The sequence below is a fragment of the Hyla sarda genome, chromosome 6 (genome assembly GCF_029499605.1).
Source record: "Hyla sarda isolate aHylSar1 chromosome 6, aHylSar1.hap1, whole genome shotgun sequence".
Lineage (NCBI taxonomy): Eukaryota > Metazoa > Chordata > Amphibia > Anura > Hylidae > Hyla > Hyla sarda.
In genome coordinates, this window is record NC_079194.1 from 192170867 (window position 1) to 192180734 (window position 9868).

Below are 9868 nucleotides of genomic sequence, written 5' to 3' on the forward strand. Positions count from 1 at the left end.
CCGTACAATTCCGTACTCTTGCTTCAGAATTGTCCTGGAATAATGAGGCCCTCTGCGCGACCTTCAAAAAAGGCCTATCCAGCAACATTAAAGATGTTCTGGCCGCACGAGAAATTCCTGCTAATCTACATGAACTTATTCACCTAGCCACTCGCATTGACATGCGTTTTTCCGAAAGGCGTCAGGAACTCCGCCAAGATATGGACTCTGTTCGCACGAGGCGTTTCTTCTCCTCGGCTCCTCTCTCCTCTGGTCCCCTGCAATCTGTTCCTGTGCCTCCCGCCGTGGAGGCTATGCAGGTCGACCGGTCTCGCCTGACACCTCAAGAGAGGACACGACGCCGTATGGAGAACCTCTGCCTGTACTGTGCTAGTACCGAACACTTCCTGAGAGATTGTCCTATCCGTCCTCCCCGCCTGGAAAGACGTACGCTGACTCCGCACAAAGGTGAGACAGTCCTTGATGTCTACTCAGCTTCTCCACGTCTTACTGTGCCTGTGCGGATGTCTGCCCCTGCCTTCTCCTTCTCTACAGTGGCCTTCTTGGACTCTGGATCTGCAGGAAATTTTATTTTGGCCTCTCTCGTCAACAGGTTCAACATCCCGGTGACCAGTCTCGCCAGACCCCTCTACATCAATTGTGTAAATAATGAAAGATTGGACTGTACCATACGTTTCCGCACGGAGCCCCTTCTTATGAGCATCGGATCTCATCATGAGAGGATTGAACTTTTGGTCCTCCCCAATTGCACCTCGGAAATTCTCCTTGGACTTCCCTGGCTTCAACTTCATTCCCCTACCCTGGATTGGTCCACTGGGGAGATCAAGAGTTGGGGGTCCTCTTGTTCCAAGAACTGTCTAAAACCGGTTCCCAGTAACCCTTGCCGTAACTCTGTGGTTCCTCCAGTAACCGGTCTCCCTAAGGCCTATATGGACTTCGCGGATGTTTTCTGCAAAAAACAAGCTGAGACTCTACCTCCTCACAGGCCTTATGATTGCCCTATCGACCTCCTCCCGGGCACTACTCCACCCCGGGGCAGAATTTATCCTCTCTCTGCCCCAGAGACTCTTGCCATGTCCGAATACGTCCAGGAGAATCTAAAAAAGGGCTTTATCCGTAAATCCTCCTCTCCTGCCGGAGCCGGATTTTTCTTTGTGTCCAAAAAAGATGGCTCCCTACGTCCTTGCATTGACTACCGCGGTCTTAATAAAATCACGGTTAAGAACCGCTACCCCTTACCCCTCATCTCTGAACTCTTTGATCGCCTCCAAGGTGCCCACATCTTCACTAAATTGGACTTAAGAGGCGCCTATAACCTCATCCGCATCAGAGAGGGGGACGAGTGGAAAACGGCATTTAACACCAGAGATGGACACTTTGAGTATCTGGTCATGCCCTTTGGACTGTGCAACGCCCCTGCCGTCTTCCAAGACTTTGTCAATGAAATTTTTCGTGATCTGTTATACTCCTGTGTTGTTGTATATCTGGACGATATCCTAATTTTTTCTGCCAATCTAGAAGAACACCGCCAGCATGTCCGTATGGTTCTTCAGAGACTTCGTGACAACCAACTCTATGCCAAAATTGAGAAATGTCTGTTTGAATGCCAATCTCTTCCTTTTCTAGGATATTTGGTCTCTGGCCAGGGACTACAGATGGATCCAGACAAACTCTCTGCCGTCTTAGATTGGCCACGCCCCTCCGGACTCCGTGCTATCCAACGCTTTTTGGGGTTCGCCAATTATTACAGGCAATTTATTCCACATTTTTCTACCATTGTGGCTCCTATCGTGGCTTTAACCAAAAAAAATGCTGATCCCAAGTCCTGGCCTCCTCAAGCAGAAGACGCCTTTAAACGACTCAAGTCTGCCTTTTCTTCGGCTCCCGTCCTCTCCAGACCTGACCCTTCCAAACCCTTCCTATTGGAGGTTGATGCCTCCTCAGTGGGAGCTGGAGCTGTTCTTCTACAAAAAAATTCTTCCGGGCATGCTGTCACTTGTGGTTTTTTCTCTAGGACCTTCTCTCCAGCGGAGAGGAACTACTCCATCGGGGATCGAGAGCTTCTAGCCATTAAATTAGCACTTGAGGAATGGAGGCATCTGCTGGAGGGATCAAGTTCTCCTGTTATTATCTACACCGACCACAAGAACCTCTCCTACCTCCAGTCTGCCCAACGGCTGAATCCTCGCCAGGCCCGGTGGTCTCTGTTCTTTGCCCGATTTAATTTTGAGATTCACTTTCGTCCTGCCGATAAGAACATTAGGGCCGATGCTCTCTCTCGTTCCTCGGATGCCTCTGAAGTTGAACTCTCTCCGCAACACATCATTCCACCTGACTGCCTGATCTCCACTTCTCCTGCCTCCATCAGGCAGACTCCTCCAGGAAAGACCTTTGTTTCTCCTCGCCAACGCCTCGGAATCCTCAAATGGGGTCACTCCTCCCACCTCGCAGGTCATGCGGGTATCAAGAAATCTGTGCAACTCATCTCCCGCTTCTATTGGTGGCCGACTCTGGAGACGGATGTTGTGGACTTTGTGCGAGCCTGCACTATCTGTGCCCGGGATAAGACTCCTCGCCAGAAGCCCGCTGGTTTTCTTCATCCTCTGCCTGTCCCCGAACAGCCTTGGTCTCTGATTGGTATGGATTTTATTACTGATTTACCCCCTTCCCGTGGCAACACTGTTATTTGGGTGGTCGTTGATCGATTCTCCAAAATGGCACATTTCATCCCTCTTCCTGGTCTTCCTTCTGCGCCTCAGTTGGCTAAACAATTTTTTGTACACATTTTTCGTCTTCACGGGTTGCCTACGCAGATTGTCTCGGATAGAGGCGTCCAATTCGTGTCTAAATTCTGGAGGGCTCTCTGTAAACAACTCAAGATTAAATTAAATTTTTCTTCTGCATATCATCCCCAGTCCAATGGACAAGTAGAAAGGATTAACCAGATCTTGGGTGATTATTTGCGACATTTTGTTTCCTCCCGCCAGGATGACTGGGCAGATCTCCTCCCATGGGCCGAATTCTCGTATAACTTCAGGGTCTCTGAGTCTTCCTCCAAATCCCCATTTTTCGTGGTGTACGGCCGTCACCCTCTTCCCCCCCTCCCTACTCCCTTGCCCTCTGGTCTGCCCGCTGTGGATGAAATTTCTCGTGACCTTTCCATCATATGGAGAGAGACCCAAAATTCTCTCTTACAGGCTTCATCACGCATGAAGAAGTTCGCGGATAAGAAAAGAAGAGCTCCCCCCGTTTTTTCCCCTGGAGACAAGGTATGGCTCTCCGCTAAATATGTCCGCTTCCGTGTCCCTAGCTACAAGTTGGGACCACGCTATCTTGGTCCTTTCAAAATTTTGTGTCAAATTAATCCTGTCTCTTATAAACTTCTTCTTCCTCCCTCTCTTCGTATCCCTAATGCCTTTCACGTCTCTCTTCTCAAACCACTCATCCTCAACCGTTTTTCTCCCAAGTCTGTTCCTCCCACTCCTGTTTCCGGCTCCTCAGACATCTTCTCGGTCAAAGAAATTTTAGCTGCCAAAAATGTCAGAGGGAAAAATTTTTTTTTAGTGGACTGGGAGGGTTGTGGTCCTGAAGAGAGATCCTGGGAACCTGAGGACAACATCCTAGACAAAAGTCTGCTCCTCAGGTTCTCAGGCTCTAAGAAGAGGGGGAGACCCAAGGGGGGGGGTACTGTTACGCCGAGCGCTCCGGGTCCCCGCTCCTCCCCGGAGCGCTCGCTTCACTCTCCCCGCGGCAGCGCTCCGGTCACGTCCTCTGACCCGGGGCGCTGCGATTCCGCTGCCAGCCGGGATGCGATTCGCGATGCGGGTAGCGCCCGCTCGCGATGCGCACCCCGGCTCCCCTACCTGACTCGCTCTCCGTCTGTTCTGTCCCGGCGCGCGCGGCCCCGCTCCCTAGGGCGCGCGCGCGCCGGGTCTCTGCGATTTAAAGGGCCACTGCGCCGCTGATTGGCGCAGTGGTTCCTATTAGTGTTTACACCTGTGCACTTCCCTATATCACCTCACTTCCCCTTCACTCCCTCGCCGGATGTTGTTGCCTTAGTGCCAGTGAAAGCGTTCCTTGTGTGTTCCTTGCCTGTGATTCCAGACCTTCTGCCGTTGCCCCTGACTACGATCCTTGCTGCCTGCCCCGACCTTCTGCTACGTCCGACCTTGCTTTTGCCTACTCCCTTGTACCGCGCCTATCTTCAGCAGCCAGAGAGGTGAGCCGTTGCTAGTGGATACGACCTGGTCACTACCGCCGCAGCAAGACCATCCCGCTTTGCGGCGGGCTCTGGTGAAAACCAGTAGTGGCTTAGAACCGGTCCACTAGCACGGTCCACGCCAATCCCTCTCTGGCACAGAGGATCCACTACCTGCCAGCCGGCATCGTGACACTCACCAGCCTATTCTTTCATTTACAGGTATGTCATCATTCATCCCATGAACAACTACCACCATCATTTCTTCTCACCACTGCATATATGTTTAGCTGTATTTAAATAATCAATCTGGTATGTCATCATTCATCCCATGAACAACTACCACCATCATTTCTTCTCACCACTGCATATATGTTTAGCTGTATTTAAATAATCAATCTGGTATGTCATCATTCATCCCATGAACAACTACCACCATCATTTCTTCTCACCACTGCATATATGTTTAGCTGTATTTAAATAATCAATCTGGTATGTCATCATTCATCCCATGAACAACTACCACCATCATTTCTTCTCACCACTGCATATATGTTTAGCTGTTTTTTTTTACATTGAGACTTGCATTGAGGTGGTGTAGCGGAACTAAATGGGCTTTTGGAATTAAATGATCTGAACACTGGGGCAGTGGAGTACCCTTTTAAATAGATGTAACAAACAACCCTACAGCCTCCAGCTGTTGCAAAACTACAACTCCCAGCATGTTGGACTATATAGTAGTGTATAGTATAGGTCAGTGTTTCCCAACTAGGGGTGCCTCCAGCTGTTGCAAAACTACTGCTCCCAGCATGCCCGGACAGCCGTTGGCTGTCCTGGCATGCTGGGAGTTGTAGTTTTGCAACAGCTGGAGGGCCTCAACAACTGGAGGGCCTACTGTAGGTATAGTATATTATACAGACCCCTGTCCATCCCAGAACCCTGTCCTTCTTCTCCGAGGGTCCTCTTCTCCACTCCGGACAGTCTCCGGCCTAGTAACGATGCATAGACGCCGCTGCGTAGTGATGCCCGTGCGCAGCGACGCACCTGGCATAGCGGCGTCTATGCAGTGTACTAGGCCGGAGCCTGCCCGGAGTGGAGAAGAGGACCCCCGGAGAAGAAGGACAGCCCGGACCGGTTCACCCTCCACCCGGAATGCCACCGGACACTACAGGAAGGATGGATGGCCCGAACCACCCCCATTACTGGTAAGTTTAATTTTTTTTATTGACTCGGAGGGTGGGGGAGGGGCCCGACAGGTATAGCGGTATGGGCAAAAATCCATACCGTGGGAGAAAAAAAATCAGGTATCCGGTTCATACCGATATATCGCCCAGCACTACCTGATAGCAATCCTCTGGCAATTTGCTGGCTTAGCCTAGTACTATATATTTGAGACAATAGGTCTGCTAGACATTCAAATATGCCATCTGAAACCGCCATCTAAAGTGCTTCTTAAGTGTGATATCAAGAATTATACCAGAAGGGAACAAAAAGGAACTAACTCAACATTATAACTACAAAAGTAAGTCACTCTTTTCAGAAAAACCAAACATGAACACACTTATCACTTACATCATTGCAATACATTTTCTCTTCTATCCCCCACCGATTTCTCCGGTGGACTCTATATACATCTGTCTATTAGTGATGAGCGGCATAGGCCATATTCGAATTTGCGATATTTCACGAATATAAGGATGAATATTCGTCATATATTCGCTAAATTCGCATATCCGTAATATTCGCGTTTTATTTTCGCATATGCGAAATTTTGCGTATGCGAAAATTAGCATATGCGAAAATTTGCATATTCGAAAATTAGCATATGCAAATTTTCACATATGCAAAAATGTGCGCACCAGTCTCACACAGTAGTATTTGAGCCTTCTTTACACCACACAAGCTGGAAGCAGAGAGGGGTGATCACTGTGATGTGTACTGGAAAAAAAAAAAGAATATTCGTAATTACAAATATATAGTGCTATATTCGCGAATATGCGATATTCGCGAATAAAATTCGTATTGCGAATATTCGCAAGCAACACTACTGTCTATGCCTCCTTCCCTCACCTATGTATTGCTCGCATGCACTGCTCACCATCATAAACCACCCAAAGTCACCTCATTCCATGGTACAGCACAGAAGTCGCTTCATCACTTCACCCAGCCATCTGCTCTCCCTTTTCTTTCTTCTGCTTTTAGCTGCTGGGGACATTGCTCCTAACTCTGGCCCACCTTTCACTAATATTTGCTCTACACTACCAGCCTCTTGCGGAACCACTACAAACTTTAACTGCGCTCTCCTAAACTCTCGATCTGTGTGCAATAAGCTCACCCAGATTCATGACTGATTTCTCACTAATTCTCTTAATCTGCTGGCTCTTACAGACACATGGATACAACCTTCTGTCACTGCTTCTCTCGCTGCTTTATCTTATGGTGACCTTCACTTTTCCCATACCCCCAGATCTGACACCAGGCACGGTGGAGGAGTTGGGGTGCTTCTAGCGCAACAATGCACTTTTCAAGTCATCCCCCCATTACCTTCACTCACGTTTCCCTCTTTTGAGGTCCACACCCTTAGGCTCTTCCGCCCATTGTCTCTCAGAGTGGCGGTCATCTATCGTCCTCCTGGTTCTCCCCAAATGTTCCTGGATAATTTTGCCACCTGGCTCCCTCACTTTCTTTTCTCAGAAACACCTACACTCATCATGGGTGATTTTAATATCCCCATTGATACCCCAATCTCCTTTTCTGCCTCTCGGCTTCTGTCTCTAACCTCCTCCTTTGCCCTTTCACAGCTTACTGACTCTCCCACACACAAGGATGGAAATACAGTGGACTTGATCTTCTCTAGACTTTGCTCTGTCTCTAAATTCACTAATTCTCCTTTTGAGCTCTCTGACCACAACCTTCTCTCTTTCTCTATCAGTAACTCCTATCCTCTTCCGGACACTCCATCCTTGTACACTTACAGAAACCTGCGTGCCATAAACACTAGTCAATTTATAGACATTCTACAATCTTCACTATCACCAATCTCTTCTCTCTCCTGCCCTAATCTAGCAGCCAAACATTACCATGACACCCTAAAGTCTACCCTGGATCAAATGGCACCCTCTAAAACACGAACCTCCCGACACAGACGGCAGCAACCCTGGCACACGCTAACAACCCGCTTTCTCAGGCGATGCTCTAGGTGTGCTGAACGTCTGTGGAGGAAAACTAAGACTTCTTCAGACTATCTGGAACAAAATAAGATTAATGCTTATGAAGAAATATAAAATCTCATCCCTTCCCCAATATCGCGCCACACCCCTACCCCTTAATTCCCTGGTTGAACTTGATTGACATATGTCTTTTTTCGACCGTACTAACTATGTAACTATGTATCTGCACTATAAATTTATGCTTAAATCCTATTACTCCGCTCTTCATCCCGCCAAACAAACATATTTTACCTCCCTCATCTCCTCTCTGTCTAACAACCCAAAATGCCTTTTTGACACGTTCAACTCTCTCCTTCAGCCTAAAGTACAGACCCCAATCACTGATCTCTGTGCTGAAGACCTGGCCAAATACTTCAAAACTAAAATTGATGACTTTCGTGATGAAATCCTCTCCCAGTCCCCTAAAAGTTCTGATCCAATTCCCAGCCACATCTCCTCTTCATCACTCTCAGTTTTTGAGCCTGTATCGGAGGATGAAGTTTCCAGGCTCCTCTCCTCCGCCCACCCCACTACCTGCTCTAGTGACCCCATGCCTTCACGCCTCATCCAGTCTCTCTCTCCTGCTATTAGCTGTCACCTTACTAGAATCTTTAACCTCTCCCTCTCTTCTGGGGTCTTTCCCTCCTCTTTCAAACACTCTATCATAACCCCACTATTGAAAAAAACATCTCTGGACCCATGCTGTGCAGCCAACTATCGACCCGTGTCAAATCTCCCCTTTATCTCCAAACTACTGGAACGCTTGGTCTACTCCGGCCTTATCCGCTATCTCTCCGAGAACTCTCTCCTTGACCCCTTACAGTCTGGTTTCCGCTCCCTTCACTCCACAGAAACGTCCCTAACAAAAGTCACTAACGATCTTCTGATGGCCAAATCAAATGGCAATTTCTCTTTACTGATTCTCTTGGACCTGTCTGCGGCTTTTGACACTGTGGATCACCAACTCCTCCTCATTAGTCTCCGCTCCATCGGTTTCAAAGACTCTGCTCTCGCCTGGTTTTCCTCCTATCTCTCTGGCCGCTTCTTTAGCGTCTTGTTTTCTGGCTCTACTTCTTCTCCTCTTCCCCTTGCTGTCGGGGTTCCCCAGGGATCGGTCCTGGGTCCTCTACTCTTTTCACTCTACACATCCCCCATTGGAAAAACAATCAGTAGATTTGGTTTCCAGTACCACCTCTATGCTGATGACACCCAACTCTATACCTCTTCCTCCAACATCACCCCTGCACTCCTACAGAATACCAGTGACTGTCTTTCTGCTGTCTCAGACATCATGTCCTCTTTATATCTAAAACTAAATCTTTCGAAAACAGAACATCTTGTTTTTTCTCCATCAACTGATACTGTACCTAACCCTGACATTTCCATCTCGGTATGTGGGACTACCATAACTCCCAGGCAGCAGGCTCGCTGTCTTGGAGTTATGCTTGATTCTGATCTGTCTTTCATTTTCCATTTTCAGTCACTTTCACGTTTTTGTCACCTGCATCTCAAAAACATTTCCAGAATCCACCCGTTTCTCACTACTGAAACTGCTAAAACTCTCATTATTGCTTTGATTCACTCCCGCCTCAATTACTGTAACTCTTTACTAATAGGCCTTCCTTTCTCCAAACTCTCTTCTCTTCAGTCCATCCTTAATGCCGCAGCCAGACTCATGTTCCTCTCCAGCCGCTACACCGACGCCTCCTCCCTGTGCCAGTCACTACACCGGTTACCAATTCAGTCCAGAATACAGTACAAAATCCTCAATCTCACACACAAAGCTCTCCACAATGCTGCACCTCCCTACATCTCCTCTCTCATCTCCGTCTACCATCCTACACGTTCTCTCCGATCTGCTAATGATCTCACACTAACATCTTCTATAATCCGAACTTCTCACTCCCGTCTCCAAGACTTCACTCGTGCTGCACCGGTTCTCTGGAATGCTATACCTCAATCCCTCAGACTCAACAACAACATCCATAGTTTCAAACGTGGCCTGAAAACACATCTCTTCAGACAGGCCTATAACATTCTTTAATTGGCCTCAACATATCCTCAATATATCCCCACACCTCTTGTTTGAATAGTTATTGTGTAATATTATGCCTGATACTTGTCTTTGTTTGTACCCCATAATTGTAAGCGCTGCGGAATCTGTAGGCGCTATATAAATGCAATTATTATTATTATTATTATTACAAGACCTGAAGAGTATTAGAAACATGTCATAAAGAACAATGCACTGTGATGTCATGATTTGTGATTTTAAGCAGGACTGCCATATCGCAGATATCTTACTGTGCAAATGAGGTGCATGTAGAAATCAAATTCAACTCTGCTTTATAAGTAGAGGGGAAAAAATCAAGCAAATATAAATTCTATGGAAATGGCAAGCGATATTCAATGTGAGACAGTATTCCCTGTCTGTCACGTCCCTGTTCACTGGCCATCTGCC